This window comes from Camelus dromedarius, chromosome 2, assembly GCF_036321535.1.
Source record: "Camelus dromedarius isolate mCamDro1 chromosome 2, mCamDro1.pat, whole genome shotgun sequence".
Taxonomy (NCBI): Eukaryota; Metazoa; Chordata; class Mammalia; order Artiodactyla; family Camelidae; genus Camelus; species Camelus dromedarius.
In genome coordinates this window covers 59,193,895-59,204,912 of record NC_087437.1, presented here as the reverse complement: position 1 = coordinate 59,204,912, position 11,018 = coordinate 59,193,895, and positions in this window count along the sequence as shown.

Sequence of the window (11,018 nt, the reverse complement as noted above, 5' to 3'; positions counted from 1 at the left end):
ATCGCTTCTTCCCAGTCCCAGCCCAGGGAAGCTCTTGGCCCCCCTGGACTGAGCCACAGCATAGCCCCCTTTCTGGTTTCCCCACCTGCTGCAGGACAGGCTTGGTGAAGCGCTGGGGTCGGGGAGGGAGAAACAGGTCAGATGCACAGCAGACCCTCCGGGAGCTCGTGGTCTGATGGGAGAGGTCAGACAGGGGTTCACGGGAGGAAAACACAAACCCCCAGCAAAAGCTGGGGAGTTCAAGGGAGGTAAGGTCCGGGCAACCGAAGACCTCAGGAAGCTGCATTTGATTCTGGGCCTTGAAGAGGCAACAGGTAGCATAGGGAGGGCAAAGAGATTGCTCGAGAAGGGTGTGAACCAAGGGATGGAGACAGGCAAGCGAGTGAGGTCAGGGTCGAGGTCTCTGGAGCAGGGTGCTGGTGGGAGAGGAGGGGAGGATCCGCTGGAGCCACATCCCAAAGGGCCTCGATGCACCTAGCAAGGAGTTTGCATATTCATTAAGGATGCCCTGAGGAGGGTCACACCCCTGCCTGTGAGTCTGAGGAAAGCAAGAGACAGGGAAAACAGGACTCTTGCCTGGCTTGAGCTGAGAGCAACGAGGACCAGGGATGTCAAGGAAATAGAATGAAAAGTCTTCAGCATCCAAACAGCACATACACAGATGGATTACAAGATCGAAACGTGAATTACAGAAATGCAAATTCAAACAGTGTAAGTATCACTTTGTACCTATCAACCCCACAAAATTTAGGAAGCTGGATCACTCCCAGTGTGGGCACAGGGGAGCCTCCAGGTACCCCTGGCAGGCACAGCCACTCCTCCGAGGACACTCCAAGAGGACTGAGTCAAATAAAGGGTTTGTTGAGGGGGTCAGGGGTCAGGTGGGTGAGGCTGGAAGACGGTGCCAGGGGGCTGGAGGGAAGAGAGAGAGAAACCCGTGGTGACCCTTCATTTTCTGTCCTAGAAGGTGGGGAGGACAGTGAAGCCAGTGATCAAGGGCAGGGGCAGTTCTGGGGGAAGCAGGGAGCAAGATGCCAGCTTTAGACAAGGAAGTGCAAGTTCTCCCCCATGTCCAATGATGCCCTTTCAAAAAGACATGCTTCCTAGGATACAAATAAGTTAAATTCTAAGGTGATGGAAGGTAGTTTGGTAGATTCGCCAAAGGAACAGCCTTTCTCCCAAATTCATTTGGTTCAATTCCCAAAGGCATCTGGTTTAAGAATAATCTTGACCATGTCTTCCAAGGTTGGGGAACGTTGCCTCCTCAGAACAGAAAGGAGGCAGCCCTGAGCAACTGAGGGTTCTGTGCTCTCACTGCTTAGGTTCAGGCCGGGCTGCACAGGCTGCTGGCTTCCAGCTGGGCACATAGAAGGCACTTTGCAAATCTCCATCAGATGGAAGCCTGTCTGAGTTACAGCTCATGGTCCAAATAGCCTTGTGTCTACTGCCAGGGATAAAGGAACAAGATAATTGAGCAGACATTTCTCTTAATTATATTTTTCCCCAAATACAACTCTTTGCAAAGTTAAAATATAATAATTTTTCTTTGTGCCAAATGGTGCTGGGAAAAGAGCCCTGGCTGACAGGGGTTGCGTTGTCTGGGCAAACTGCTTGCTTGCCCTTTCAAGTTTGTTAGGCGAGATCAGACTCTCTGTGCTCTTTGAGCAGGATTGCTTGACTTACCAATAAGCACATGCATGTTGCATGGGACATATACTAAAAACTTGATTTGTAGTTTATCTGAAATCCAACTGTAACTGGGTATTTTATCTGGTGATGCAACCCCCTGGGGAAAGTGGGGAAACCATAGGGGTGGAAGTGGGAGTGAGTGGTTCTCTTCAGGGCTGAGGAGGCCAGGCCCCAGCCCGCTGTGGTGCAAGTCCTGGCCATGGAGGGTGCCTAAGGTCTTGAGGTTGGCGCTGACAGGAAGCAGGAGGCCCTGAGCTTCCCACAGACTGAGGTAAGAGACAAAGAGGCAGATCTGAGTGTGCTGTGCACCCAGGGGTCTTCTGTCCTGCTGCTTGTCTCCTTGTGGGCATCCCAGTCCAGTGCAGCAGTAGACCTTTTGACGGGATCTGGAGAGAAATCAGGGTACTCGGTTCCCCTTCCTTAACATTTGGCCTTTGGCAAATTACAGCTCCTCTCTGGGCCTCATCTATATAACAAGGAGGCTGCTTCTCAGTGCTTACTGGATCCTGGAATCAACTGGGGGAGGTTTAAAAAAAACCCACAGGTGCCTGGGCCTCCACTTCCAGAAATTATGATTTAGTTGGCCTGAGGAGACCCAGATATCAATTTTTTAAAAAACTTCCCCAGAGATTCTAATGCTCAATCAGGCTTGAAAACTCAATTTTGTCCAATTCTAGGTCTATAGCTATCCCAGGGCTGTGGAGCAAATGCAGACCCACTGGCGTAATGGTCTAGATGAATTCATAATGCAATAAGCCACAATGCTGTGTCCAAAAATATCTCATAGGGTTTTTCCCTTCTTATCTGTATGTTTTATTTTACATCCTTAGTACTCTAAGTTTGGAGAAACAGTAAGCTGGGTGCACGCTGCCTTGTTTTCTTGCAGTATGAGGATGGCTAAGTTCCTCCAAAGCATCTCCTTCCAGTGCCCCAGTGCCTGGAATGTTCCATAGTTCTTCAGTACTTCTCTGCCACTTGCCAGCAAGGTAACTCTTGGGCAAGTTACTAAAACTCTCTGCACCTCAGTTTTCTCATCCATACTTTTTATCATGGGGATAATAGTACGCATCTCATAGTGTTATTGTTGAAGATAAGATATTCATTCATGAACCCAAAATGAGACATGGTAAGTTCTCAAAAATGTTATCTATTATTATTATCATTTCTAGAGAAGTGTGGGTGAGTGTGTGGGGGGAGGCAAGAACTGACCATTGCATTTTTTACCTATATCCATCGGCGTTTCCGGTAGGATGTTAACATTGCTGTTTATATACCACAATTGTATTATTGAGAGGATTGTAAATGCCACTTACAAAATTGTTCAGTGCTAACAGTGGATATTGGAAAATTGGACGGAGCTGCCAATTTTCAGACAATTTAGCACAATTCTAGTCCAGCAATGAATTCTTTCTCACACTGTGTTTTCAGCTTCCCTCCACCCCTTCCACCTGCAGACAGTTCAACACCTCACAAATCTGTAAAGGTTCCTATTCTGGGTCTCCCGGCGCCCCCATGTGGCGCACTGGGAGAACGGCTTTCTGGGGCTTCCTTGTTCCAGAGAGGTGGCGCGGTGCGTCGTGCTTTACTCTCAGGAAGTCACCACCCGGGAGTCCCAGAAAGGACAACGGAACACCTGGACTCTCTGGTCCCGGGACGCTCCCTGGCAGGCAGCTCCTGCCAAGGCTTCTGTCTCTTGCGATTCTGGAACGTGCCCGGGGAGCGGCCGTGCGGAGGCTGAGATCCCGGAGCGCACCGCCACCTCGTGGCCTTTAAACACGCCGGGCGTTCAGATTTGTCCCAGGCGTGCCACGTGTCCTGCATGGGCGGGGAGCAATCCTGCACACAGTGAGCTGTCCTGCCTCTCCCACAACTTCCAAACAGACCGCAAGACCCTGCTATGGGTGGAGTTCTGCGGGTAACGATCTCTGCTTATAGACACTCAAAGTGGTCGTCGCTGCCTTGTTTGCAAGCTTTCAATTTTCCAGAACTGCTCCTTAGCATACACATTCTGGGAAGACTGTGCTTTATTTTCTTTGGAATTTTATCCAGTGTTGTTCAGGATTTTGGAAAAAATGCTCTCCACCGCAATGCTTAACCCTTATTTCAAAATATAGAAGAAAAGCAACTTCTCTTAAATTCCTCCTTTACTCATCATCTGAGTAGGTGAAGGCTTCTGACTGCTTTATCAGGTCTCTGGTGAAGTTTTATCTAAGCACTGACACCCAGAAATGAATATCATTTTATTATGAACTGCCTTTTATTTCTAATCTGTTACAGTTAGAACATTTAATTTTTAAATTCTCTGTGGAATCTGATTATATTACCTATAAAATTTATTTCAGGAGACTGAAGGGAGTATTAAGAATTATTTGCTTTAAAAGGAGAGTTGGCAAATGAACTTAATTACAAACAGAAAGAGACTCACAGACTTAGAAAACAAACATGGTTATGGGGGAAGAGGGTGGGGAGGGATAAACTGGGGATTCAGGATTTGCAGATACTAACTACTGTATATAAAATAGATAAACAACAAGGTCCTACTGTATAGCACAGGGGACTATATTCAATACCCTTTAATGGCCTGTAATGAAAAAGAATATGTAAAGGAATATATATATGTATAAGTGAATCACTATGGTATACAACAGAAATTAACACAACACTGTAAATCCACTATACTTCACTTAAAAAAAGAAAAAAGAGCCCCACAGAAGAAAAAACACACACACACACAAAAGGGGTGTTGGATCTGTCAGTGATGAGAGCCACTGTTCCAACATAATAGAAGGAGCAAAAGTTAGATATCAAGGTCTCCAGAGAAACAGGACCAGTGGGATACACAGAGAGACAAATAAAGGAGACTGATAATAGGCACTGGCTCACACAATCATGGAAGCTGAGAAATCCCACGATTTGCTGTCTGCAAGCTTCGGAGTCTGAAGGCCAGAGAACCAGGAGCTCTGACTTCCAAGGGCAGAAGATGGACATCCCACCTCAATCAAAAGAGCAAATTGGCCTTCCCTCCACCTTTTGGTTCTGTTCAGGCCCTCAGTGGATTGGATGGTGCCCACCTGCATTGGAGAGGGTGATCTTTACTCAGTCTAGATTCAAATGCTAATCTCTTCTGGAAACACCCTCACAGACACACCCAGAAATGTTTTACCAGCTAGCTGGGCATCCATTAGTCCAGTCAAACTGACACATAAAATGAACCATCACAGTCTCCATTAATGGAAGCCTTGAGGTTATTTCTTGGCACTTTTTTCCCTATGAGGTGGAGGCCGTGGGTCTCAGCCTGTGGCTCCCCTTCCCATGCTGTGTGTCAGCACCTCTCTCTTCCACGTTGCGGAGAAGCTTCATAAAGGGGAGTGGAGATTCAAGTGGCCTTTGGAGAGAGAGAAGAGATGAGAAGAACTGATTTGTGGCATCAGCTCTGCCTCAACTTTGCTCTGTGATTGTGAACAAGTCACTTCCCCGCCCCGGGCCTCTGAGTCTTCATCTAGTGATTAGAGGCTGAAAGTTCTGAGCACTGATGTCCTCTTCATCAGGGGGAGGGGAGGCAGGTTACAAGAAGGAAGGTTAACATCTGCCCTTCTAGGGCAGCAGAGGGCAGGGGCGGGGCAGGAAGGCACCATCAGCCATGACCTGGAGGGGTGTGGGGCTGGGCTACAGGAAAGCAGCCAGGTGCTGGGGGCCCGAGTTCTGGGGGTGCCAGGGTGGGGTCAATATTTGTGACGGGAGGGGGTTCGCTAGTGTCTTTGGTATGGGCTGAAGGCACCACCAATAGGGGACAGGGGTTGCACAGTAGTCTTATTAATAGAAACATGGTGAAGGTGTGAGGGTCGGTGTTGCGGTGACTTCAGGTCCTAGGAACCCAGGAGCCAAGTGGCTGCTGGGACACTCCCAGTCCACTTATGCAATGCCACACTCCTAGGGGCAGGGGTCCCCGTCTGAACTCTTGATTTCTCTGTGCTTTTGCCGAATTGCTCACAACCAAGAAGTTGATAATACCTCATAAGCAGATTTCACCTCTGCCTTGGGGAATCATGGATTTGGGAAATTCACAGATTTCAGCGTGGAAGCCAATTCAGTCACATCTTTAGAGGGGATGTGTTTTCTTCTTTTGCCAAATTTGAGAAGTCTCTCCCTGCAGTCGCTGCTGAGGTGGTAAGCTTGTCTCAAGGGACTTCTGCATCCTCATTGAAGCTCTAATCCATGAAATTCCTTCTCAGTCAGTTCCCAGGTGGGTGGAGTCGTCTGCATCTCGCTGCCAACATTTGTACAAAGATTTAGAGGGCCAGCTGGCCTTGCTGAGGCTGCCCCACCCTCAGGCGCATCAGTGTCATCAGCCCGCTGACCATCCAACCACCACCCACCTCCCATCTCCCAGCAGCCGACTACACTCAGCCTCCAGCTACATCCTCATCAGCCTCCTCTGTGCAGCCTCCAGCCCTCAAAACACACCAGTGATGGCACTTCATCAATCCTGCTGTCCTCTGAGCACTCATGACCCTCAAACTTTTGCCCTCCTATCACCTGCCACCTTGCCTGGAATCACCAGTCTTTGGGGTCTTCATAGCCATGGCATTAGATCGGGGCTGGGGTCCTAATGGGATATGCTTCCCTCTGCCTAGATTTTTGTCCCTCTCCAGCAGGGAGAACGCTGCCCCCACGTGGGGCCTAGCCTGTCCAAGAAGGAAGCTCCCATTCACCATTCACTGCATGCCCTGAGAGGGCCCACAGCCCAGGCATCCCTCTATCCCAGCCACCCTTTCCCATAACAAATCCCCACATGCTTTTGCCACCTCTGTTCTCAGCAGCACAGAAAACACTCCAATAGTTCACTGACCCCTTGAGTCTCCCCCACACTCCTTCTAGGGCCTTGGTGGGTTACCATCAACACACCCGCTGCAGTTTGTTCTCATGCCTGTCCCTGAAGTGTGGCTCTTTACCAACTCCACCATCTGCCGTGGTACCCAGAGGCCATGCCCTGTGCCCTGAGGCTAACAAAGTTACCAGGGAGAGAGGTGAGCCCAGAACAGAATTCCTCCCACATGAGAAATCCCATAGAGTCACCCTGAAGCCAGAGTGGGACACCTCTTCCTGCCACCAGAGGGGCTTCTTAGGAGAGGAAAGGGGACCTCTGGGTTAGACTAGGTTGCTGAACGGGGAGATTTGTATTCAGTCCCTATTTTAGCTCTGAAATCTACCAGCCACCATTCTTTGGGGTGTGATATTTTTTGACATCTGGGAAGCTGGCAAACTTGTGAAGACATTTAGAGTTTTAAAACCTGGATGTAAGGAATTAGCGTATCCTAATAAGTGGCAGGCCAAAGCTCCAGGGCATTTACAATAAATATTGTTAGCTCCACTGCCTTTGCCCACAAACATGTCCTCTATTTAAACAGAAACAGAAGAACTCATTCGTAGAAAATTTTACTATCCAGCCCCTACACTCTCCAAATCAGAGCTCTAACCCAGGAAAAATCAAATGTCTTGATAGCAGCCCAAATAAGTTTCCAGGGCCTTAGATGAAAGCTCAGGCATTTGCTCTGCACTCAGAGTCTGTTCACTTTTACATGAGTGAACAGTCCATCAAGTTTGGTCATATGGTTTCCAGACTGTAATAGATTAAAAGCAAAAATCATAAGTTGGGAGGAGGGTGATGGTCTTGCAGGAGACTGGCTAGCAACAAAGAAAGAGATAGAAAAACAGCCAGAATCAGACACGAATTACAAAGGAAGAGCAACTGGGCCATTTAGTGGAGGGTACTCCGGTCGCTCTGAGGGCAACACATTATTCCAGAGCAGAGCTGGAGGTAGATAATGAGCCAGGTGGATAGTGATGACCCGGGCTGCCCAAAAGTCGACGTTATGCGTAATATTGGTTTGGCTTGCGGTCCCTTGATAGCAGAGCTTGGTGCAAGGGCTTGGATGCAGTTTAATTGGTAGGTGATCCCAGGAGGCAGGCCCATGAGATAGGGAAGGAGGAAAAACCAGCACTCAGGTGACTGTGGAAGCTGCTCTGGGCAACAGGTCTGATTCCGTACGTACTGCTTGGGAAGCGTCAGACCGCCGCCAGGAGGTGGAGCGGTTGGTTATCCACCAGCCCCCACCAGCTCCCATCCCCCCACACTTCCGGGAAGTGGGCCCGGGAGGCCGAGGGGCGCAGAGAGGGTGGAAAGCCGCTTCACACGGAAGCTGCGGCTGAGAAAGTGGCGGGATGAAGGCGTCTGCTGCGACCACCCAGTTTACAGCAGCGGCTGCGATGTAAGGGGTGTAAATGTTAAAACGTTTTTTTATCGATTAACGGGGCACCGTACTCAGTTATCCAGAAGCTGAGCCAATCCAGAATGGGCCTTCAAGAGGGCCCTGGGTTCACTGTGTCCGTGCGAATGCTGAAACAGCCCGTGTGCTGGCGGATATGTTCATGTCGGAGCAAGAACCTATGGGAGCTGTTCTAAGCAGAGATTTTTCATTAATCCTGGCACCAGCCCTCGGGGCACTTAAATGCCACTCCTGGTGCCACAGTCCTTCTGCAGCTTCCCTGGAGCCGCGATGGCGTCATTCCACAGACGTTTCCTGGTGTCCTCCGTCAGGCTCCCCAGAAGCGGACCTTGAGATGAGAGTCCAGATGCAGGTGATTTCGCATCAGGAAGCAGTCCGCGGAGAGACTGGTAAGAGAGCGGGGGACGAGGACACGGGACAAGGTGGGAAGTCGAGCAGTACTCGATTTCAGGCGGAGAACCAGCCTCAGCCCCATCCCGCAGCAAAGCTCTAGGGTGTAAATTATTTCCCACTTAGCCCCAACTGGCCCCAGTGGTGGGAAGACAGCTCTGCAAAGAGTCACAAGTGCCTCTGTCAGGGGTGAAAGCACCCAGAGGCTGGGGAAGGGTGCACGGGAGCAGCGAAAGTGGCCCTGGGGATCTGGGGACATCGCCAGTGTCCACTACAGTTTGGCCCTCCTCTGTGCCCTGCGCTGGGCTAAGGTGTGGTTTTGCCCTGTCTGCCTGGGGAAGAGCTGCTTTTGGTTACTCCCGTCCCCAAGGGCAGTAGACCCTAGGAGACCCTATAACCATAAGGACCTCAGTTTCTGAAGTGTAAATGAAGGGGGTTGGCTTGCAAGACATACCTCTCTGTGGTGGTTACTGAAGTTTGATGTTGTGGCCCGTCTATACCGAGAGAGCGCACTTTTTAGTCTTTATCTGTTGTTTCTGATTTTTTATCTAGAGATATATGATTACAATTCTATTATAAAGTTGGTGATGAGACAAATTGTTTTATTAGATAGTAAAGTGGAATCCTAGGAGCACTTTACTGATGTAAATTCAATCCTGAGATCTCAGGAGGAAAGTTGAGAGCAGTGCCAGAGAGAAAGGGGGAGGAAGTGGGGCAGCTGGGTGACTTTAGGTTGATTTTTTTAAAAACTGAAGTGTAGTTGATTTACAATGTTTCAGGTGTACAGCAAAGTGACTCAGTTATAGATAAATATAAAAAGAATATTCTGTTCTATTATAGTTTATTACAAGATATGAATAATATAATTCCCTGTGCTATACAGTAGGTCCTTGTTGTTTATCTATTTTATATGTGGTGGTGAGTATCTGTTAATCCAAAATTCCCAATTTATCTCTCCCACCTCCTTTCCCCTTTGGTAACCATAAGTTTGTTTTCTATGTCTATGAGTCTATTTCTGTAAATAAGTTCATTTGTATCATTTTTTAAGATTCCACATATAAGTGATATCATATATTTTTCTTTCTCTGTCTAACTTATTTCACTTAGTATGATAATTTCTAGATCCATCCATGTTGCTGCAAATGACATTATTTCACTCTTTTTTATGGCTGAGTAGTATTCCATTATGTATATGTATATATACACACACACACCACATCTTCTTTATCCATTCATCTGTTGATGGACATTTAGGTTGCTTCCATGTCTTGGCCATTGTAATAGTGTTGCTATGAACATTGGGGTGCATGTATCTTTTTGAATTAGAGTTTTCATCCATTCAGGATATATGCCCTAGGTTGATATTTTTAGGGTGATGAGATAGTTGAGGCAAATTAGGCTTAAGAACAAAAGATAACTGCTGCTTAAAGACAGGACAAAAGAAGTGTCACTAGTCAAGCTACAATATCATCTGGCTGTGGCCCACCCACACTGCGAAGAGCACAAAGGCCAGCTTTTTCCGTGGAGTGAGTACTGTTATAGGGCGAGGGAAGCCCTTGCTTTGTGAGCTCATTCGCAGAGGAGAATCCACCATGACCAGATCAACCAGGCAGATTGTGGCTGTAGCTCTGCTTTCTGGAGCCCATCTTGGAAGGAGGGGCTTTTTGAGTAATGAGAGTTTCCCTGCCTGTCTCAGGGCATCCATAAAGTATATTGGCAGGACATGGGGACACTCTCAATCGTGTGCTCCTGGCTGACCCATTCTGTGCCTGGGAAGGACGGTGAGCCCCAAAGAATGCTTGGGGCCGGGGTCGGGTCACGGCGGAAGCCTGAATGCCAAGCAGTCATTAGGGGAGATTGATGGAGGGGAGCTTGCTGCGGGGGGAGGCCCCGGAGGTCTGCTGCAGTTTCATTGCGGTTATTTATGGCTGAGCTGGGGCGTCAGAAACGGGTTGACAGCTCGCTGTAAGCTGACCTGGCTGGCGCACAGCCTGCAACCTTCTGCCTGCCCATCCCTCAACTTGAGGAATGTCAACCTCCAAGACAGTGACCAGACGCAGGAGGTGTGGAAGGAAAGATTCCAGAATGCATCCTAACCCGCAGACCTCTTTATCCAGAGAGAGGCACGTGTGTGTGTGCGCGCGCGCACGCAGGACACATGCTTGTACCCCCCCTAAATGTTTATATAAGCAGACATTGGTGAAATAGAGCACAGCTGACTGGATTCTTCTTTCGTGGTACAGGGGAAGGGAACACAAATAATCCCAAACTGCAAGTAATCCAAAATCGGTTCTTCGTAATTAGTTTGGGGAATGTATACTAAAGGGTTTTTATTTATTTGCCTTCTTGGTTTGTTTTTGCTGTGTGTGTTTCTTTTGGCAACAGAAGTACCAATCTGATCCTATTTAATTTATCTGAGCTTTGTTTTCTGTGCTCAAGGGATGCTGTGGGTCAAGGAGGTCCAGAAATGTCCTGGGTGCTAGGGGCTAACTGAGATGGTTACTGAGATGATCAGACATCTGTGGATGGTCCGGTCCGCCCCAGGGACAGACAGCAGGACCCACCACTGTGATCAGCAGCAACCTGGACAACAGTGACCAAAGCAGGGTGAGGGGCAGTGGTGTGCAGGCAGAGGTCCAGGCTGGAGTTCTG